This window comes from Ambystoma mexicanum, chromosome 9, assembly GCF_040938575.1.
Source record: "Ambystoma mexicanum isolate Mex_15411 chromosome 9, UKY_AmexF1_1, whole genome shotgun sequence".
NCBI lineage: Eukaryota > Metazoa > Chordata > Amphibia > Caudata > Ambystomatidae > Ambystoma > Ambystoma mexicanum.
Window position 1 is genome coordinate 1,119,379,222 of NC_090931.1, and position 23,721 is coordinate 1,119,402,942.

General features: G+C 47.9%; 1 protein-coding gene across 3 annotated transcripts in view; it reads left to right on the forward strand.

Moving 5' to 3' along the window:
* NMI (N-myc and STAT interactor) overlaps nt 1-23,721 on the forward strand; it is a 471,986-nt gene that overhangs the window by 165,139 nt on the left and 283,126 nt on the right. The gene's annotated exons all lie outside the window — the stretch shown is intronic.

Sequence of the window (23,721 nt, forward strand, 5' to 3'; positions counted from 1 at the left end):
TGCCGTGCTGCCTTTTCGTGCAGTAGTGCTGTTATTTTCTCCGTTGTGTAAATGTTTGTGGCAATCTGTATCCAGTCTTTTTTTATCCGGAAGGCGTGGAGATTTCCATTTTATAACCAGGCATGCCCTTGCCGTGAGCAGCAGGGGAGATACTAGTCCTTTTACCCTAATCAGCTCGTCGTCTTCTTCTTCCAGGCCAAAAAGAATCAGAAGGGGGGACGATTCCCTCTCTATGCCATCGAGCTGCTTAATCCTTCCCAGGACTTCTTCCCAGTAGATGCGAACTTTGGGGCAATTCCACCACATGTGCCAGTAGTCGGCATCCATGCCACATTGTCGCCAGCATCTCGGGCTGGAGGTTTGGAACATTTTGGACAGCCTGCGTGGGTCGTACTGCCACCTGTGAAGTCATTTTATGGCGTGTAGTTATACTGCGCTGCGATCGATATTTTGGATGGCGTCTCGCAAATTTTGTTCCAAGCCTGTTGGTCAAATTCTCTGCCAAAATCTCTCTCCCATCTTGCTTTGAGCCGGAGACTCAGAGCATCGTCTTTGGTGATCAGGGCTCTGTACATGCGCGCTATTAGACCTTTAGAGGTGCTGGGCGTGTCCAGAATCATCTCAAAGGGCGTCAGTTCTCTTTGTGTGGTGGCCTGCCATTCTCTTCTGGATAATACTCCTTTCAACCGCAAGTACAGACAGATCGGTATCGGGTGAATTTGAAGGGCTTCTTCTAGTTCCGTAATGGAGATGAATTTTCCATTTCTCCACAGCTGACCAACTCTCAAGACCAGCGTCGAACCATGTTCGGTATTTGGCATGTTCCGGAATCTCCTCTCTGATCCCGGGGGACCAGTGATGGCTCAGAGGTGAAGGCCACGTGGTGACCCCCGACATCGCTTTCCCCTTTTTCCATATGTTCCACATTGTGCCCAATATCGGATGATCGTGCAGTCTTCTCGTGAGTTTCGGTCTGGGGACCCATAACCATTCTGCAAGGGTTACATTGGCTAGAATGTTGTTATCCAGCTGGACCCATTGGAGGTCCTTTCTGTCTCGTAGGTGTGGGATCAGGATTCTGAGTTGCGTGGCTTGGTAATAGCATTCTATGTCCGGAAGGCCTACTCCGTCTAGTTCCTTTGGTAGTATTAAGACATTGTATGGGATCCTGGGTTTCCTTCCATTCCATAGGAAATCTAGTATGGCCTTCTTGACTTGTCTGAAGAAGTTTTCTGGGATCGTGATGGGCAGGACCTGAAAAGGGTATAAAAACCGTGGGAGGGTCACCATTTTGATTGCGTTTAGGCGTCCCATCCAGGAGATTGTCAGTGGTTTTCATTTCCTAAGATCAGCCTTGAGGGCTTCAAGCAGTGGAGGAAAGTTTGCTTCGTAGAGGGTGTCGAGGCGGCGCGTTAAATTGATCCCTAAGTATCTCAGTGTTGGACCTCCGATGATCAGCTCAAGGTGTTCGAGTTTTATTTGCTGTTCAGGGGATAAGTCACGGAGTGGAAAAAGAATCTATTTGGTTTTGTTCATTTTAAAACCCGAGTGTGCCGTATTCCTCTATCAGATGGATTGCTCGTGGAATTGAGGACGTTGGGTTTGATACATGGAGCAGGATATCGTCCGCATATAAGGCTAATTTATATTCCCTGCCATTTACCTGAATCCCCTCCACCGCGGGGTCTGCTCTGAGCATTAGGGCAAGAGGCTCCAAGGACAGCGCAAAAAGTATTGCCGAAAGAGGGCAACCTTCTCTCGCACCCCTACTGAGAGGAAACCAGCGGGAGAATTGGGAGTTCACTGTCACCGATGCTCTCGGAGTTGTGTAGATAGCCTTGATCCCTCGACTGAGTGTAGGGCCTAAGCCTATCTTCTTCAACGTGGCCTCCAGGAAATGCCATTCGACTATGTCGAACGCCTTCTCGGCATCGATTGAAAATAGTGCAGGTGTGCAACGATTTTTGGGCCTCGTGAATTAAGTGCAAAGTCTTTCAGGTGGAGTCTGCACCCTCTCTGCCTAAGATAAAGCCCACTTGGTCGTTATGGATTATTGAGGGCATGTGTGACTCCAGCCTTGCAGTGAGGACTCTCGTGTAGATTTTAGCATCAATATTAAGAAGGGATATTGGGCGGTAGGAGGCGCAGTGTTTGGGTCCTTGCCCTCCTTGGGAATAACTGTTAATGCTTCTGAGAAAGATTCAGGCGCTACACCGGATTGAAGGATGCTGTTAAAGAGGTCAACCATGAATGGCAGGAGAACTTGTTTGAAAGTCTTATAGAACCCTGCTGTGTAGCCGTCGTTCCCGGGGGCTTTCCCAGTTGGAAGTCTTTTGATTGCTTCTTCAATTTCCTCTCCTGTGATGGGCGCCTCCAAGGTTTGTACTGTATCGGGTGGGATAGCAGGCAGGGATATTTTGTCCATGTAATCTGTTTTCGCTTCTGGGTGCGGGAGCATATATACTTTAAAGTCCTGGTTTGTTTTCAAGATACTAGGTCCGGAATTGTAATGTTTTAAATCTTCGAACAAGTATGATCGTGTTCTCACCAAAGCACCACAGTAGGAAATAGTTTACAGAATCCTGTTGTGGTAAATTATCCATATTGCAGCCCTCAACACAGATGCTTCCCTACTCTGTTACCAATATTCAGCACCACATAGACTACAGTTGAATGTCCAGCGCCAAAGCAATAAGTAGCTAGCTGCTACAAGGGAAGGGGTCATGTGAGAGGCCTGTGATAGATGGCGATCCTTTGAAAGCAGGAGGCAGACAGAAAGAGCTGGCCCTGCGGCACAGTGGAAGTCCAGGATGATGGGAAAAATAAAAGATTGTGAAAGCAAGAAAACTGCTGCACCCTTGAATGTGGATTAAGGGTTGCAAGCTTATGATGACCACCAGTGAGCATTGTAAGAGCAACCACGCTACATCATGGGGCTTGGAGTGGAAGTGCCACAAAAGAACTACCTGTGAACATTGTGATTGTGAGGGACGAATAGTTCTGCACCTTTTATCTGGAGTGAAGCCTGCCAAGGACATAATAACTAGCAGTGAGCATTGTGAGAACGATTGAATTCTACAGTGTGTCCTGGAAACTTGAGTGAAGGTTTACAAATGTGCCGCCGCTTTAGTAACTGACCCTTGGGAGGAGAAGAGAAACCCACACTAATTTCTGGTACCCAAAGTGAAGTTTCACCAGTGCTTAAACATGGTAAGTCAATCTTGCAAGGAGGAGAGAAAGCTCTGCTGCCTTCTGGAATCTGTTGCGAAAGTCCACAGGTGAACAGATGCAGTAAGTGAATGTTTTGAGAAGTAGAAGATCCTGCACTACTTTCTGGGACTTTAAGGTAAAGGCTCATAGCTGCGGGAAACAAGTAATAATTGAACGTTGCGTGGAAGAGTTAACACTTGCACTTCACTCTGGAACCTGTACTGAAGGTTCACCAGTTTCCCAAAATGGCAATTGTCTATTGTGAGAGAGGTAAACCCACACTTCAATCTGGAACCTGGAGTGGATATTCATACTTGCACACCGCTAGTAATTGAACAGAGAAACCGGTACTGCATTCTGGAACCTGGAGTTTAGGTTCACATGTAATCAGGTCTTTCTATGATATTTGCACCCCTGCAGCGGGTACAACTCAATCTACAGTGTGCAATAGGTTTGTTTGGCAGGGTTATGACTAGTGAGTCGGTCACTATCTGAGTTGAGTTGTGCCAAATTATGGATAGGAGTTTTTTGTCTGGATCACAAATGGGCCCTATCACTAAAGGCCCCTCATTCATAAATGGGACCTGTGTGCTATGGAAGGGATAGGGCTAGCAGCATACGTGCTGTGCAGCCTGGTTCTTCATCTGTGTATATACAAGGATGAGGTCCAGTCTGTTGTGCTTGTGGGACTTTTTCACTTTACAATGAGGTACTTGGCGGATCCCACTGTCCAGCACCTCTGGATTTTGTGAAAAACTGAACTCCACCCAGGCCTGCCAAGTAATGTTTCTGAATCTCTCTCCAGCATAGTCACATGCTGAGAGGACTCCTAAAGGGTGTCATGGCAACCAAAGCCTTTTACCTTCACATTGTTGGGGAGCAAAATTGTGACCGAAATAAGGACCCTTACCCATGTCTCAGGGCATGGCAGGCTCAGTTCTCATTTTCCCCACAGTGTCCACTGCCTTGCCATGGAGCTGATGGAAGAACGCTGCAAGGCCCCAGCTGGCTGGCCTTTGTGGGACCTCCCTTACTACTGGGGACTGGGAAACTGGGCGCACACTGTTACCCGACTGTGGCTTCCTGTAACATTATTGATTTAAAAAGCAATTATTTTTATAGTGATCAACCAAGTGAGAACAGACCGTTGCTTTCAAAACGTCAGTTGATATTTTGATTTAAATTTACCTAACTGCAACAAGCAGAAATTTTAAAAATTTATTGGAATTGTTCGGTATTTCTTAAAAAACAATCCATGTTGATTTTTAGTGACAGTGACTAAAGATCATTGTTTTTTTTTTTAATAGTATATTTTATTGTTTTTGACAAACAATCAACAAGAACACAACGAAATAAAATCAAATCATATGCATTCGAAAGAGTGAATCAATAATAAATCCTATTTGAGGTCTGACAAATTCCGTCTGCAGCTGCCTCCCTGCGTTCAAAAGTGTGTACCTTTGGAATGTCAAGGATTAGCAGGAGTCGCGTTCCTCCCATTCCCCCCAGATCTTGAAAGCTTTAGCAGGGCAGCCCCTTGATTTGTAGATTCTGTGTTCCAGCATTGCGCATGTGTCCATGGCATCTGCCCACTGTTCCAATGTTGGGGGATCCGGAGCGCCCCATTTCCGTGCAATGTTTCGCTTCATTAGTCCTGCGGCTGTTGCGAGGAGCAGTCCTTCCCATTTGTTCGCAACGCTTTCGTCTGGTTTACCCAGTAACAGTATTTTCGGGTCTAGTGTTATGTTTCGGCCTAATATACCAGACAATTCCCTGCAGCATTCCCCCCAGAAGGCCTGAATATGAGGGCATTCCCACAGGATATGTATAAATGTTCCGGTATCTCTCCCACATCGGGCAATACGGGTTTGGGGCACGGTTCCATTTGTGAATCATAGTTCTAGGGTAGTATATTCTGTGAAGGATTTTCAATTGCACCAGACGGAGCCTGGAGGAGATGGCGATTTCCCTGGGGTGCATTAGAATCTGGATCCAGTCTTCCGGATCTATAACACCCACATCCTCTTCCCATTTAGATTTAAGGTGAGGGAGTTCCGGTGTGGCAAAGGAGTACATGGCGTTGTATAATATAGAGGTGCATTTGGCAGGAATGTATTCCGGGAATATGTTGCGCTCTATGGGCGTATAGTCAGGAATGGGAGAGTCTAGATGGATATGTATTCGTAAGGCGTGAGCTAGTTGGGTGTAGTGATAGTGTTCGGTTATTGGGAGCTGGAATTGTAGTTGCAGTGTTTCGAAGGAAAGAAACTCCCCTCCCGCCAGGACGTCCCCAATTTTATTGACACCGGCGTCCGCCCATTTGGACCAAGGTTTAAGTTTCCCAAGTTCCGTCAGGTTACCATTGTGCCATAGGGGTTGTGCAGTGGTGATCTTGTCTTTCCAGCCCACAAAGGCGTGTGCCCGTTTCCAGACCGTAGTAACATGTGCTGCCATCGTTTGCGGAGGGTGTCTGCGGAGGGGCTGATAGAGCAGGTGTAGTGGATCTATATCGTGCATGGTTGCTATTTCGGCTCTTATGTAGCTCTTGGTCCCCATGTAGTAAGTCGTTGACCACCGCTAGCTGGGAGGCCCAGTAGTATACCCGAAGGCGGGGCACGCTGATTCCTCCTTCCCAGATCGATCTCTGAAGCGTGGTCAGTGCGATGCAGGGTTGACCCCCCCCCATATGAGTTCTCTAAGGAGATTATCAATGCGTTCGAATTCAGGATCTTGGATCTCAAGCGGGGCATTTTGTAGTACGTAGAGAAATCTGGGAAGTGTAATCATCTTGAACAGGGCAGCTCTGCCCATGAGTGTCAGGGGAAGAAGTTTCCAATGGCGGACATCATCCCTAAAACGGTCCATGATTGGTTGGAGGTTGTGGGTAATGTAGCGTGTCAGGTCCTCGGACACCCAGATCCCCAGATATCGAAATCCGTTCGGTTCCACTTTATATGGGCATTCCTGGGGAATGGCCTGTGTGCCACCCTTCACGGGAAAAAGGATAGACTTGCTCCAGTTAATTGTTAGCCCACTAAATTCACCAAAGCGGATGAGCATCTGCGTTACTATGGGGAAGGATCGTGTCGGGTCGGACAGATAGACCAAGAGGTCGTCCGCGTACAAGGACACCCTATCCTCGTGGCCCTCCGCCCACCTGAATCCCGTCCAGTCCCGGCTCTGACGGAGCCATAAGGCAAGTGTCTCTATTGCAAGAGCGAAAAGAGGGGGGGCAGGGGGCATCCCTGTCGGGTGCCCCTACCAAGGGGAAAGGGCTCAGAAGGCAACCCGTTTACTTTCACTTCTGCTAGTGGTTCTGTATAGAGAAGTTGTACCCATCCTAGAAAGTTGCTACCAAAGCCCATTCTCCGCATAGTTTCCCAGAGGCTGTCCCAGCGAACCGAATCGAATGCCTTCTCAAAATCTATGGCTAGTAACGCAAGTGGCTTGTCTATAACTGGGGCCCTTTCTAATAATAGGTGGAGACGTCGTATGTTCATGCGTGTCGATTTATGTGGCATAAACCCACATTGGTCCGGATGGATCAAGGAGGTGATGACCGATTGTAGTTGGTTGGCCAGGAGTTTGGCGAGGACTTTGGATTCAGTATTAATCAATGAGATGGGCCTATAGGAGGCGCATTGTTCAGGTGGTTTACCCGACTTGGGAATTACAACAATTGTGGCTTTGCGCAAGTCCGGCGGGAGAGCGCCCTGGCCTCGAGCCCCGTGGAACATTTTGTGGAGGTACGGTGCTAATTTTTCCCCACCCAGTTTTTTCCAGAGTTCAACCGGGAAACCATTGGGGCCCGGTGTTTTCCCAGACTGTAATTGGGCTATAGCTTCTGCTATCTCTGCTTCGGTAAGGGCTGCGTCCAGCTGTGTTTTTTGTTCTTCCGACAGTTGGGGCAGAGTGATATCGTCTAGCAGGGAGGGGTCCAGTGGGGATACTGGGGCGCTATATAGAGTTGCATTGAAGTCCGCAAAAGCCTTTGCTATTTCCCGGTCTGAGTGGCATTCACTGTCTTGCGGGGTTATAATTTCTCTGACATGGCGTTGACCCTTGTCCCTCCTCTCAAGCCAGGCCAGCATTTTCCCGGTTTTGTCCCCTTGTTCATAGACTCTCGCTCTGAACTCCCGATGGGCGTGTTTAGCGTTGTCTAGTTCGATGTTCCGAAGCCTCTCTCTGGTGCCCTTAAAGGATCTGAGGGTCTCAGAGCTCGGGCCAAGAACGTATTTGGCTTCCCAGTCACTCATTTCGGCTTCTGCCTTCTTTAGCTCTTGCAGCCGTTCCTGTTTTTTGTTTGCCGTCCAGGAGATTATCTCCCCCCTCAGCACTGCTTTGTACGCTTCCCAAATCGTAACAGGATTATCTACCGCATTAACATTGTTTTCAAAGTATTCATTAGTTGCTTCCGTGAGTTTGTCGACAAGCTCGGGGAAGCCTAGATAATAGTTATTCAATCTCCATGTCTTGGGGGGAGCCACTCCCCGCAAGCACAACACCATCATCAGGGGTGAGTGGCCTGAGATACCTTGGGAAAGTAGATCCGCAGTAGTCGCCCTGTGTAGGTCGGTACTTGGGAGAAGGAAGTAGTCTAGTCTGGACAAGGATCCATGTGCCCCGGAGTGGAACGAGTAAGCCTCGGTGTTGGGGTGGAGGTGTCGCCATACATCTCGGAGGCCCAGGGCTGACGCGAATTTAGCTAGATTAGTGGAGATATTCGGATTGCGATCCCTGATGTGAGTGCAGTCTTTACTGTTACACATGACATCATTAAAGTCGCCCCCCAGTACCCACTTATCGGGTTGGTGTTTTGCCATGAGGATGACAAGGTCTTTTAATAGTTCTTCCCCCAACCCCGGCGGAGAGTACACTGACGCAATGGCTAGAGTTTCTTCACCTAGCTTTCCGATGGCCACCACGTAGCGACCCCTGGGGTCTCGCTCGACTGTCTGTACCATGTATGGAAGGCGTTTGTGTAGCAGTATGAGTGTCCCTCTGGATCCCATAGAGTATCCCGCATGTAGTGCCACTCGGTAGTTGGTTCTCCGAAAGAGGGTGCAGTTGGTTCCGGCTAAATGTGTTTCGTTGAGTAGGGCAATGTCTGGGGAGAGTCTGTTCAGGAATTGCATCACAAGGCGTCTCTTCACTCCGGAGCCTAGCCCATTCACGTTCCATGTGATCAGTTTGAGAGATTTGGGTCGCTCGGGAGGTAATGGGTGGGTCAATATAGGTGCAATATATAAGTTATAGAGTCGGATTAATAGGTTGTATGGAGTAGTCTGATGGGGGCATTATGTAGGGGTTGGTCCCGGAGTGGGTGTGCTGCCATCTGGGGGTGGCAACTGACGGCATGTACTGATTTGTGTCATTCATGAACCTCCCGAATACATAGTAACTTTAAGGTAACACAAAAACAACATGAACTGTCCCTTTCCTCCACCCTATACTCCACTGTTGCCCGAACATAGTTGCGACCTAACTTACAAATACAGGTCTACAACAAGTGGTGATAATTATCATGGGGGGTCCGTGCTTACCGGGGTCGCCAGATATTCTGTAAGCACATGTCTCCTCCTCGTTGTCAGGTCAGTTTTAATGGCGGCCTATTGGTTCTTGATTTTTTCGAGTGTCGTTTGTTTAAGCCAGTTCAAGTTACTTATCAATCGTTGTCTTCATTCGGTGGTGCTTCTACTACCCTTTGTGGGCGCTCCGGGGGCGCCCTCCCCGGTCTCGGCCTGTTTCTGCCAGTGTCTTGTCTCCGATACGGTCTCCAGTCGCCTTCCAGGTTTGTTTCGGCCCAGTTCCATGCGTTTTTGGGATCTGAAAAGTGCACGGTTGCACCATTGTGGTAGATCTTCAACCGAGCGGGGAACATGAGCCCGTATTTGACATTGAGGGCTTGCAGACGCTTTTTATGCGATCGAAAGACAGTCTCGCCTTCTGTACCTCTCTGGTGAAATCCGGGAAAAAGGCAATTTTGGAACCGTTATACGTTATTGTGCCTTTCGTTCTAGCCATTTGCAAAATGGCATCCCGATCCCTATAGTTCAGGAGTTTTGCGATCACCGTACGCGGAGGACTCTCGGGGATCTGCCCGCCCACCGGTATACGGTGAGCACGTTCGATGGAAAAGAATTTTGATAGTGTCTGGGAGCGAAGAGGTCTGCAAGCCATTGCTCCAAGAACAGTTCCATGTTTGGACCTTCAGATTTCTCCGGTATTCCAAGGATGCGGATATTGTTGCGCCTTGCTCTGCCTTCTCCCTCTTCGACTCTCTTCTCTAGAGCTTTAAGGCATTTAAGCACTCCCGTCCTTTGGTGGCCCACCGTTCTAAGACCGTCCTCTGTTTCCGATATACGGCCCTCGGCCTCACCTGTTCGGGCCGTCAGTTTTTGCAAGTCGTGGCGCAGCAGGGACACCTCGGTGCTGATACCGTCCATTTTCTTTTCCATGGAGGTTCTCGAGCAAGCAATAGCGTTCATAACATCTTTAAGAGATAAAGTATCCTCTTCCGTTTCAGTCGTGTCACTCGATTTGGCCTGCTCCTGTACGGGGGCCTGGGCATTGGTGGTGTATTGTTCCATTTTGCTCTGTGTTGTAATATTTTTCGTCCTGTCCTTCCCCATTTTGAACGACTGAGCGTTGGAGTACAGTAGCCTTCAGCTGAGTCAGGTAGCGATCCCGCTTTTCCTCTTTGCTAGTTGATTCCACAGCGTAATGTATGTGTCCTCGCCTGGACAGCTAATGTGGTTTTAGCGGGCTCCCTCCTAGTCACAGACCGTTTCTTTCTGCTTGCAGGTTGTGACGCTGGATGTGTGTTCGGGGCTTGTCACACTACTGCTGCAGTGGAGGGGGATGTCCCGCTAACGGCGTGTGATCCGGGACTGTTCCGGAGCAATTGTGTATCTGGTGCGAGCGGTTCCAGCCACAGCCCGCTTGCCGGTTCGCCTGGTGCGAGCCGACGTCCCCTGGGGGGAGAGCCGTTCCTCATAGGGGTGTGCCAGACGGTCGGCTGTCTCGCTCTCCGTCGTTCCGGCGATCAGCTGTGTTCGGTCAGCCGTGTTCGGGCAGCTCGGCCTCGTCTCAGCGGTGGTCAGGGGATCGCCCGTTTCGGAGTCCGCGGTCGGGGCACACGGATCCTCTCCAGGAGCCGGAGTCAACGGAGGATCCTCCGTCTCACGGCACAGTGCAGCGACGGGTGCCTCCTACACGGTTGTCCTAGCCAGTGGAACCGATGCCACGTTGCGTATTTTCTAGTCAGCGCGTGGCTTCGGTGGACATCTTGTTCATGGTGCGCAGTGAGTCGCTGGTACTTTCTCTGCTCGTATCTCCAGAGCCCTTCACCGATTCTAGTTCAAATTGCAGCAAAATGTTCTACAAAGGTTCCGCCATCGGATGGTGTCTTTTGGGGAGATTGTGAACAAATGGCGTCGGGATAATTGCAGGATTTTGCTGGCGGCCCGGGAGCGACGGGCAATCATGTCCTCATCCCGCGGTCGCTGGCCACGCCCCCCCCGACTAAAGATCATTGTTGAAAATATCACAGCTTTGTTATTATGTTCTTTTAAAAAAAAAAAAACTTTACTGCACACATGAATAGCACATACATACATATTCTAATTTTCTATCAATAAGTTTGCTCACAATCACTTTCAATCACTTTCAGTTTGTTTGGATTTTCCATATGTTTCTGGGTCTGAAAGAGGGTAGTACCGAGTCTATATATAGCTCCTCTGTGTAATTTGTCCATAACATATCTCTGTCCCAGTCTGCCTTGGTTGGTGGGACAGCGTTCTTCCACTTCATTAGTATCGCTCTTTTGTGTATTAACAGACTTAAGTTCAAAAGTTTTCGCCATGTCGGGTTCATCTTCCCGACCGCGCTCAACAGACACAATCTAGGTGTCCATTCCACAGGCTGGTCTGCCATTTCACCCAGAGCTGTACAAACCTCTGCCCAGTAGTCTTTCAGCTTTATGCATGCCCAGAGCATATGGTAAATATCTGCATCTTCAGTTTGGCATCTTGGGCATGTTCCAATAACAGTGGGGTAGATGCGTTTTAGTTTCACCGGAGTATAGTGTGTCCTGTGTACTATTTTATAATGAATTAGTATCTAGAGTTACATGAGATGTGTTTGGTCTATGTCCTTAAGATCTTCCCATGTCGCGAAGCGTTTGTCTGGGAATAACTGCTCCCATTGAACAATACCTCTGTTACTCCAGTGTGTGGCCACCTCTCCGTCTAGGGTGAATGGTGTATGGGGGTCCTCCCATATTGGCATGTTGGGGTGGTATAATCTGTATCAAATATGTCGGTAATTTTGGCCCAAGCTGTGATTGTTACCTGCATGGGGTCTATTGAGTTGTGGTGTTTAGGGCGTGATCTCGTCAGTTTATGCAGCGCCATGATTGATTCTCGTGTATGCAGCTCATGAGGTGGATTCCCCTGGTTGAGTGAGTCCGAGGCCCAGTGGGTGGCATAGTGCGCCTGCGCTGCCAGGTAGTAGAGCTCTAGATCCGATTTAGCCTAGGATGTCCTCCCCAAACAAATGTGGTGCAAGCACTTTTCATTTTAGTTAATAGTGCGCAATCTGGCCAGACCAGCACTGTATTAAATAGATAGAATAGTTTTGGTAGTATTATCATTTTGATAAGGGCTATTCTTCCCATCATTGATATGGGCAGGGTGCTCCAACGTTTCATTTTTGCACACAGGCTATCAGCTAATGTGTTATAGTTTAAGGCTCGAGACAGTTGGGATGTCCTAGCCACATATATGCTCCAAGATATAGTATTTGGATGGGGCTCCAGATAAGACTGTGTAAGTCCTGGGGTTCTACTGTATTCTTTGTGAGTGGGAAAATCTCCGATTTGCTGGGATTGAGCCTTAGACCGGAGTAGTCGCCGAACTTCTTAACTTCTGCCAGTACTTTACCCAATGTACGATCTGGATTCCGTAGATACAAAAGAATATCATCCGCGTATAGTGTTATTATCTGTAGTTTACCCTCCAGCCACAGTCCATGTGAGCTGTAGCGAGCCCTGAGAATGTCTGCTAGGGGCTCTATCACTAGAGCGAATAGTAGCGGTGACAACGGGCAGCCTTGTCGGGTGCCCCCCAGTAGGTCAAGCATGTCAGTTAAAGTGCCATTCACTCTTATCTTGGCGTAGGGGCGTGCATATAATATTTGAATCCATTTAATGTTGGGTCCGAATCCATAATTTCGTATTACCCCAAACAAAAAGGGGCAGTAGACTGTGTCAAATGCTTTTTGCATATCGAGGGAAACCGCTACCCCTTGAGTTTCGGGGGGTATAGTTGCCAAAATGTTGTGGCACCGCCTTATGTTCGTTGCTGTGGACCTACCTACAATGAACCCAGCTTGGTCCTCGTGGACCATGTAGGGCATCAATGGAGTTAAACGAGTTGCCAATATCTCTGCGAAGATCTTCGCGTCCGTATTTATTAGAGCTAGTGGCCTGTACGAGCCGCATTCTTCTGGGGGTTTCCCTGGCTTAAGCAATAGCGTGATTACTGTCTCCCTAGTGGTTTCGGGCAGCTCCCCTTTGTTTAAAGCTTCCACCCACACTGCATGTAGTCTGGGGACCAACAGCTGACTGAACTCTTTACAAAATTCCGCCCCAAGAATGTCTGTACCTGGCGCTTTCCCATTGGGGAGTGTTTTTATTGCCTCTGCTATCTCAGCCTCAGTGATTGGTCTTTCTAGAGACTCTCTAGTGGCGCCAGCTATCAGTGTCGTTGGTATTTGGGAGAGGTATTGATTGTTGGTAGTACACTGAGCAGAGTACAACTTTTTATAGAAATCATAGAATGTTTCCTTCACCTTATTATTCTCTGGGGTGACTGTACCGTCCCTTAATTTTATGCATGCTATAATTGTCAAGCCCTGTTCAACCCGCACCGTTCTGGCCAACAGTCTCCCTGGACGTTCACTCTCCCCATATCAATGTGCTGGCGCCGGTCTACCAAAGTAACGGATCTCGCGATCCGCCGCTTCCTTATATTCATCTAGCTTAATTTTAATCTCAGAATTTAGCTGTGATGATGGGGAATATGTGTATTGAGATTGTAAAGAGGCTATTTGTGCCTCTAAGCGTGCCAAAATACCATGGATATCCTTGAGGACTCCGCATTCAGCAGATATTGAATGACCTCTTACACAGACCTTAAATGCCTGCCACAATATTGCCTGGCTGGACACAGAGCCCTCATTGATGTCAAAATAATCCTATATCTGCTGGGCCATTGTTGTTCTGTAAATCAAATCTTGCAGGGCCGCGGTTTTAAATTTCCAAGGTGGCCTGTTCACTGTACTGTCCGGGATTCGTAATGTTAGCTGTATTGGCGAGTGGTCAGAATATGTTCTGGGATAGATATGGGTGCTAGTGACCCAGCTCAATACCTCGCTGGTCACCAACCATAGGTCTATTCTCGAATGCATGTTGTGGACCGTGGAGTAATATGTGCATTCTCTTTTTGAAAGATCCAGAGCCCTTCATGCAACTTTTAGGTTTAGGTCAGTCATGTGTAGGAGTATCTGCTTTGCTGCCTTGGTGAGTGTTCTGGGTTGTGTCGATGTACGATCTAAGTGCACATCTAGGATGGTGTTGAAATCTCCACCGCATATCAAGTAGGCCGTGGAGTAGCTCACCAGTTTTTCAAATAATGCAGAAAAGAAATCGGGGTCATCAATATTTGGACCGTATATGTTGAGTAGTACCAGCTCCCTGTCAAATAGTGTGCCATGGAGCAACACGTATCTTCCCCCGGGGTCACATTCATGGCCAAGGTAGGTAAAAGGCAGAGTTTTGTGTATATGAATCGCCACCCCCCTTGCCCTTTTGGAGTATGTTGTGTAATATTGATGCGACCCCCAGTTGGGGACAAGATGTCCATCCTGCTGAGGTCCTAAGTGTGTTTCTTGAAGGTAGATTATTTTAGGGGTCTGCCTGTTTATATAGGCTAGTATCTTCCTTTTCTTGATTTGGGATCCTAGACCATGAACATTCCAACTCAATATTTTTATGTCGTTCGTTCCTACATTAGCCATCGTCTATAAAGTGGATGAAATCATATAGATCGTGTTCTTTTCCTGTTGTGTACTTGCCAACAGTGGTGCTTAGTACCTGTGTGCTTTTTGTTTTGAAACCTTTCTTTACGTAACTGAACCCCAACAATCTCAACCTGTCCCCCCCTCCCACCCTCATCGTTCCCTGAACTTCAACTATGCCTGTTAATCTCCCGCCCTCCCCTCCCATTGACGTCATGTGCACCTGCTACAGGGGAGACTGTAGCGACATCCTGGACCAACTCCGGATATAGTCATATACAGTGTGTCCGGTTACTTATGCTGTTACTCAAACTCGTGTCAACACATGTGGGGTTGAGCTCATCAACATGATATGCAAGGTAGCTTTTATTCACCCCCTGTGTGGGCCACCTGGTGGGGGCCTACATTTCCCAAGTCCATTGTTCAACCTGCACGTGCCTGCCGTTTGTGCTTTCAGGGATTTAAGGGTCTTGTTCACTTCTGGGCTGCCCGACCGGTGCTGGGATATGTGTCTCTACGAAGTTCGCCGCCTCTTCAGGGAATGTGAATAAGTACGTTTTGTTCTGATGTTGTATTTTTAGCCTTGCCGGGTATAGCATAGCGTACTAGACCTGTCTTTCACCCCGGTGAAGTCATCTTTCCTGTTGCACTGCCAGTTTGAAGTCCGGGAAGATGCATATGGTGCTGGCTTCCCATCTTAGTTCTTGTTTTTCTCTGGCAGTTCTCAGTATTAAGTCTCTGTCCCTGTAGTTTATCATTCGAGCTATGATTGGTCTAGGGTATACACCAGGTATTGGCTTTTGGGCGAGCGACCTGTGTGCTCGCTCCAAGATGAACATTGCTGACCATCCAGGATCTCCCAGGAGATTGCGCAAAAGATCTTCTGCTGCCTTTTTCATTGTCCCCAGCTCTATTGCCATTGTGGATGCTGTGGTCTTTAAGGCCTCTAATGCATCTTCTGTGCCCGAGATTCTCGTCTCCGCCTCCGTGATGCGCAATGTGGTTTTATCCAGTTGCATTTTAATGGAGGCGACATTTGCCGTTATCCCATCTAGTTTTTCATTTTTCGGGCGGCGAAACCCAGTTGCATGGCCTGAAAGACCGCCCGGGGGTCCATCATTGGTAGCGGGGCAGCTGGTTGCTCCTGTGGGGGTACCTCCGTGGGGTTCCATGTGATAAAATTGCGGCAAAAATTGCCATGATTACAAAATATTGCGGCAAAAATGCTGTGGTTTTTGCGCCGCAATCCATGTAAAGGATGTGGGGGACACCCCCGCAACCCCCGGACCCATTGCAGCCCCCGCTCCCCTTAAATGGTATAATGGGGCATACCTTTACTGGTCAAACCACAGCGATTTTTTTTTTTTTTTTTTTTTTTTCCTCGACCTTTGTGCCGCGATTTTATTACCTGATACCCTCCGTAGACATCGTGAGTTCTGGTTCCTTCCTTGTTGTTGTCATATACTTTTCTATGGCTCCTTTTCTTTTCTTGGGACCAAAGCTCTTGTTTTTTCAGAGAATAAGTTGCCCGGGATCTTGTTATTTTGTTCTGATGAATTGGGGTAATTCAGGACACATGTGCACATTGTTTAATCCCAAATATTCTAATAAACATTTCAGAATATGTTAGGCAATTAATTATTCTTGGAGCCTTCAAGAAGTGGCTGAACACAATAGTAAAATTGCTATTTTCTTGTGTTCTCAATAAATGTGCATCTGAATGCGCAATCATGACAAAACTGATTAAAGCACACACTCCACATTTACAAAGGAGAGGGTTGGAGTAGATGTGAGTGCAAGGCGTATTAATGACATGGTTTGAGATAGAAGTATAGAAGCAATCATCACTGACCCACTTTTATATTTTGACATGGATCTGCACATGTTTTCATTTAACCTTTATTTCAACATTCTGCCCTTTGCGACTTCCCTGAAGCCTTTAAAACTAACATCTCAAACCACAGGCACTGGTAAAACATATATTTGGTGTAGGCTTGCCTTTAGGGAAGTTCCTTTCGTCCGAGCAAATGCCACCTCACCCCTACAAACCCACGGCCTCTCTAAATTGCACCTCACCACTCCATGTCTCCACTCCGTGCCACCACTCCACACCATGCAGACACACACACCACACACCTCACACGTCTGCCCCACCCTCCCAAATTCCACACACCACTCAAGAATTCTACACCACCACTATGGTATTTAACATGCAATAAACATTAAGCTCCAAAACCATTGTCTTTGCCAATGTTTGCATTTATTTTGTTATCGTGGGCCATTTCCGGGCCTTTTAAAACATAACAGTTCCCATTTAATATAAAAAGAGCACTGGTTGAAACGTTTGAACCAAGCTCATAAGGCTGCTCCCTTTTTTCAAACTTGGATGTACGTTCCTATATGCATGAGCATAGGCAGTCCTGCGCTTTGCACTAGAGATGGTGTTAGACAAGAATTGAGATAGTAACCCTGTGGGAGACTACACAACCCTTGTCCTCTTGGTATTAGGTAACCCACCTATTGGTATAGGCCTGTACTTCACAAGTTCATAGTGGGACTGAGCAGCTAGGATTATCTCAAGAGGGGTAAATGTGAGCTGTAGAGCTGTAGCAATGAAATCCACAAATACTAGTAGCTAATTAACACTAAAACTCAAGGTTTATGTTATAAATAATTATTTAACAGTACTTAAATAAGCATTCTTTAAAAAGGGCAATATAAGTAGCAATCAAATACACTTTAAAATACAGAACCAACACAAAGCTAGCAGATACTCTTTAGAGATGCTTATTACACACTTCCTACACCCGGAGGTTACTTCACTAACTAGAACAGTAATGGCATTTTATATTTCACTGGTACACTGTGTAGGTTCTGAGGTTTTGCAGAAAGGAAAGGTTAAAGCAAGGAAAAATGTTAAACAGGTTCTCAGAGCATGTGAGCACTTTAAATCTTCCAATGACGTCTAGACAAAAACCTTTCCCAGCAATAATAGTTAAAAACCAAATTATCACCTATGAGGAACAGTAAGTATCAAAGTCAAATGGACTAGAAGAGTCTGCAGGAAGCCAGGAAAGTCAGTCAATTGGAGCACAGTGTATGGAGCTGAGGCACTTCTTAGATAGCAAAGTCTTGCACAAAGTTAGTTAGGTTGTTGAAGAAAAATCACTGTAGGGTCACACGTTGTGACACTTGAGAAGGGTAGAGCTGAAATCAACTCTAGCAAAGTAGCTACTGCAAGTCTCAACTGAGAATAGCAAAGCTACAGACAATGAGGTAAGTACCCTAAATCGGAACAGTACCTTTGGTTAGAAGAATGGTGGTCCAGCTGGCTTCTGTCTGGTAGCAGCGATGCAGATCCTGGGCCTCAGCTGTGGGGACAAGAGGGAGGACGTCTGGAGGACTCCTGCGGCAGCAATTCGGAGGTCGTGGCAGCTACATGCTCTTTTTGGATCAGCAGCACCTCACGGTTTCAGCAAGCTGTAAACAGCACCTCCGCGGATCTCGGGTACCGGTTGGGCTTCCTTCAATCCCTGAGTCTTGCACTCTGGTGAGGGGACTCAGGCTCTGGTCGTTCTGCTTCTGGTGGGTCCTGGGGAGACTCCTGGAGCTTCTGGCCAGATCACAAACGTTGCACTTGACTACAGATTTCTCGACCCCTGGCACTCGGTTCCTGCAGCAGCAAAGAAGCACAGCCAGTCGGGGAAGATGGTCCAGTGGAGATCGTCTCAGAGTTAGTTGGTCCCACTAACCCAAGGGAAGACGTCCTCCCTTATGGAGCGTCTCTTGTCGATTTAGAAAAAGGCGTTTCAGCACAGAAGCAGGGCTTCACCGGGCAATTCAAAGGTCTAGTAGGATACAGGAAGCTTTGTTCATGTTTTCTTCATTGGGTTGTTCTTCCCAGTGGTTGACACTGTCTTCAGTCCCAAAACCCTCACCTTTTAAGCAGGTTTCTCCCATTCATGCACAGCCTAGCTGTCACTCAAAGAGCAGGGTGGCTATCCTGGGTGACTTCAGGCATTCCTAAAGACAAAGGATAGGTGAGTTTCGGGAACCTCCCTCACTTCCTACCCTTCCAGACACACTGGAGCCAGAGGCGGGTTTCAGTACTGAAGCCTGCCAAAGGCAAAACGAACAAAGGGCTTGGACCTGGCTTGGCGTGCAGAGTAAATCCCAAGAAAGCCCTCACAAACAGAAAATGGGGGAAAAAAGACGACCAGTGCCATTTTGACAAAATGGTCACCCATCGCTGCTATACTGCAGCTGAGGCTTCAGCCTGTGATAGAAAAGCACAATGGTAGATACATTAAACCACTGGCACCAGCCATTTAAAGTAGTGAGGGTAACATAAAACATGTTGCTTGAGTAGGTAGGAAAAGGGCCTGCTATGTAACCCCCCCAGCACTCCACATAAGATGGTGTGTGCTGGACATAGAAAGAGAAAAGGTAAGTAAAGTCAATTTCACTTTACTATTCTTGGGAACAGTAGTTAACACAAGAAAATGTATTTAAATCTTATGAGAAATCTAAAGGGATTTCTCGGTGACACTGCACTGAAGGTGATGTGTGCCACCATACAAAAAGCAGATGCCTATGGAGTTTGGCAGACTCCAAAAACAAAGAAACACATAATCCAAGTCAGGTCAAAAAACATGAGAGTGAGAAAAAGGGCTCACTCACTCCAGGGTTAAATTTTGAAAGGTCCTAAAGTCCAGCAAAAGAGCTGGGGTCTCTAAATTTGAAGGGAATTAGCACAGAAATGAGAATGATCCCTAAGCATACACGCCCGACAGCCCTTTCCCTTCCCCACAGGGATAAAAGGGAAAGCACAAGAGCACAATACGAGCAAAGCAGACCGCATGACGAGAGGGCTAGCCCAGCACGGCAGTTCAAGAGGAGGATAAAGGGTCAAAGTGGTCATACAGGGGTCTAGCAAAATCCTCTGTACAGTTGAAAGTCTCTGACCGGCAGATGATTGTAAAGTGAAGGGAAGTGAATCCCGCTTCGTAAGAAAGTAGAAGGAATTGTGCGATTGGCAAAGGTTGACGAGTTAACCTGACAGAGAGATGCCGGTGGAAAGGAGTGAAGCCTAAAGTCCTGATGAACAGTGTGTTGACAAAGGTGAACCCGACGGAGGGATGTCCACAGTGAACTGCTTAAAAAGGACACTGAGATTTGTGAAACCTGGTTTAAAAAGACATTAAAACTCCTGAACGTAACAGGTAAAAGCGTTTGTGAAAAGCCGTAGAGATCTCAACAGAGGGAGGCAAACAATCCAAGGTCTGAGCCCGGGAGAAGGGGATCCAAAGGTGAAAGGCCATCACCCACCGAAACTAGAATGCAACAGAGAAAAATGCAACAGTCTTTTGAATTCATGCCAGAGTGAACACGATGAAGAGAGGCTGATAGTCGATGGGGGTCTGAGCCTGGAAGAGGAGGGCCCAGGGGTGAAGATATACCACCCAGGTACAAACAGAGAAGAACTTTAGAACTTTTGTTTACCTTGAGTTTTTTATGTTGAACCTGTCGGACACTCTGAAGCAAGAAACCTAACTACAGAATGTCTTGATATCGCTAAAGAACTTTTTGTGGATCTGAGCCCGGAAGAGGGGGATCCAGGGGTGAAAAGCCATCACCCAACATGCAAACAGAAAGCACATTTTATTATTTTTGAAACATCTCCGGTCCTCAGAGGCAAAAGACCTTTTGTAGAATAGAGACTAAACCACTGAAGGCCCTGATACCTGAGAGGATAACTGTAGTCTTGTGGTGGGAAAGCTTGAGCGTGTGCTGTGCTCCGTAGTCCTGCCTTGTCCCATGCTCCAAATATGGGGAACAGAGACCCCGACTACTGCATCCTGACTTATTATTTGTGAACATTTCTTTCTATCCTGTGAATCCTATCCCACACCCTTTTTGTATTTACTTGTAAGCATTGGCAATAGGATTTTTTTAGTAGTATAGGCCCTTTTCATTTGACAAGACACCACTTGGACTGTCTTATTATTATTTCTGATGTTTGTTAATCTGATTAGAATCACATGCTGTGCATATGGTCCGACACCCAGTGGTAACCGCAGAGTATTGCATCTTCTCTTTCGAGAATCGAAAGGGGACGTCGACATGGGCGTGCCTGTAACACTATCACTACGTGACGTGTAGTGTACCCAAGATCCCTCACGCGTCGAGGTCCCTCAGATTGTTTTTTTCCGCCCAGCGTACTGGTCGCCTTGATGCAGGGCTCGTAAAACTTGCTTATTGTCCCATCGACCTTTGGTCCAATTATTATATAAAATATCCATATCACCCTATCTGTCCCTTATTTCGACGGCTGTTACAGACTTCCGCCGAAGACCTTCAAGAACTCGACGGACAGTGATCCAGTCGGTGCTGCCTACCACGTGCCTTCCACCGGCCTATACAGTAGGGAGAGTGGGGTCGGGGTGGACATTTCTATACAAATTGAGAATGCCTTTCCCTTTCCTTACTCTTTCCCATTCGGTCTTCGTCACTCTACCCATCCTCAGCTATGGAGAGGACTCCATTTAGGTTTTGCCCTAATTGTAGGAGGAAATTCCCTTGAAAAGATGGGCACAGACGGTGTAACCGGTGCTTGCCCCTCGATCACAAGGAAGAATGATGAGTGGCTTGTAAGCTCCCCCATCCTAAGACATTAAGGGAGCATAGAGTCAAGCGGTGGGCGGCCTACGGTAGGTCGAAGGCCGAATTTTCTCCCGCTGTCACAGCCACCGAATGTGACGACGGTGAGATTGACGATCATACCTCCGAACCAGAGGTTGCTGACCTTCGATGGAATGCTCGCGTTCCGCATAGTCTGTCCCGTCCCCGCTAGGCACGGCTTAGGCACTGCTATGGGGAAGTCACACCCCGGCGACAAAGGCAAACATGTACACAGCACAAAGCACACAACCACAAGTCATTCTTCGCCCAGGTCGAAGAAGACTTCAGCGCCAACGGGTACACCGGAAGCTCCGGCGGCACCCGCCGACCGTCAGGATCCGCAGCCCTCCCCGCAGCCGCAAATGCGCCTAGCGACCAGGCAATCGAAAACAAAGGGCGCTACCCCTAATATACCAGGTTCCGTTGAGACGCATCGCAAGAAGGCGTCCGGCGACGATAGGGTTCCGGTTCTGCCGAAGAAGGCGGTCACAGAAGATAAGGCCCCGGCACCGCTGAAAAAGGCAGCCGCTGAGGACAAGGCCCCGGCACTGGCGAAGAGGACCCCCTTGCAATCGCAGGCTAAAGCTACACACCTCGCAACTGCAGAGGATGTCGCTGACAGCTTAGCTAGGATTGTTGCCGCCAATTCTCAGAAGCGGCAACCCGGGGATGCGCAAAGGCCCACGGAAAGGCCCAAGGATCCGCTGAGGTCCAAGGATGGCCTAAAGGGGGTACCGGAACCCATCCATAAGCCGAAAGAGAAGCACAGAGACGTCTCACCTCTGTCGGTACCTCAAGAGGAGTTCTCTGAGGGCGAAGAAGGGCTATTTTCGATGATGAAATGAAAATCTGAACGCTTTTCGACTGGTGAACACGATCAAGACCTTTTTCCACCTCTAGACCATTCTAGGTCCTCGGTTTGGACTAGAGAAAAGTTTGAGAACTGTATGGAAAGGCTGGACAGGTATGTTTCCCGTTCAGAACCACCTACACCAAGTAGGCCCAGGGATGAGAGCCCTATGGACCCCAAAGCTAAATTTCCAAGAACTTTTGACCCCTCCTTAGAAGAGGATATAAACAATTGCGACCTAACTGAGGATGACATTCCTGCTGACACTCAGGATGGGGAATTCATCAACCCTGCGGACATGCATGATCCAATAGTGGGCTGGGAACAAAATACCTAGATGTGGGTGACCCTCAACCATGGCAGTCACCGGATCATCAAGACCCTGATGCCCTGTCTCTGGACTCTCCCCAGTACTCTCCCACTAGGCAACAACCCTCGACAGTGGATGACCAGTTGACTTTTAACGTAATGTTGCGTAAAGCAGCTGATCACTTTAAAATTGCTACAGATGAAGCGGTCCCCGAAGCTGACTTCGTGGAGGACATCCTTAAGGAGAAACCGCCGGCCAGCCACGCTATTACTCTCCTCAATTCAATCAAACGTCTGGCACCCTCCTTAACCCCTGCTCTCACAAGAGGTGTCAACCCACGAATAGCAAAACTCTTTTGCCCTTCTCCATTAGACCCTCTATATATCGGAGGTCATTCCACCCCAGATTCCCTGGTGGTGACTACGACACAAAAGAGGGCATGAGTCGCTTTGTCAACAGGCGAGGCACCCCCTGATAAGGAAGGTAAATGACTTTACGCCCTTGGAAAAAGGATCACGGTCGCGGCAGCGTTCTCAACGCACATTGCCAACAGCAATACCTTGTTGGCCAGCTATGCCGATGCCCAGTGACCCTTACTACAGGAAGGCATACAGGAGGTTCCCGAACCCGTACGTACTCGTCTCCTCACCACTGTCGCTGAGGGCAGACAGGTGAACCAAAGCAGTCTTAAGAATACTTTGGATTCTGCAGAAACGGCTGGTTGAGCCCTTGCTCAGGGCACACTCGTGAAGATATGTGTGGCTATGGAACTCTGAATTCAAGCAAGCGTTACTGATAAACCAGTGGAAGAATCCAATATGTTTGGGAAGGTAGTCGATGAGGCCCTCGAGACCGCAAAAAAGGAGTGTGACACCTTAAAAACACTGGACCAGATTACACAAAGACCCGCTACAAGAAGAGGGTCTTGGCCCAAATGGCTTTTTCGTGGCCAACGCTTCCCTCAACAACAATATTCACTGTGAAACAATTGGAATTCAACACAGGGAAATAGCGGATACACCACCCTGTATCCCCAAAGGGGTCAGCGACGGGACAAAGGAAGAGGCTGGAACTCTACACCCAGAGGTTCCCCGGCCTCAGGTTTGAAATGACCCGAAGATTCGGGTTTCCTCCCATGCCTCCCCGGTCGGGGGCTGGCTAACATAATTTCTTCAGGCTTGGGAGGGAATAACTACAGACCAGTGGGTGCTAAAGACTGTGGCCCACGGGTACTGTATCGAGTTCAACCGGTCCCCATCATTCAGACCTCCACGAACAAGACGACTGACACAGACCATCTTCGCATTCTTCTGCAGGAAGTCGAGACACTACAGGAGAAAGGAGCCATAGAAATCATACCTCTGTCAAAGGTAAAAGAAGGTATTTATTCAGTGTACTTCCTTGTACCCAAAAAAGATCTAACCTTGCGCCCTGTTTTAGATCTGCGCCCAGCGTACAAATTTGTAAAGCCACAAAAGTTCTGCATGGTCACACTGAAGGAAGTAATCCCACTGCTATCACAGGGAGATTACATGGCAGCACTGGACATGAAAAATGCATACTTTCATATTTCAATGTTGCCAGCGCGCAG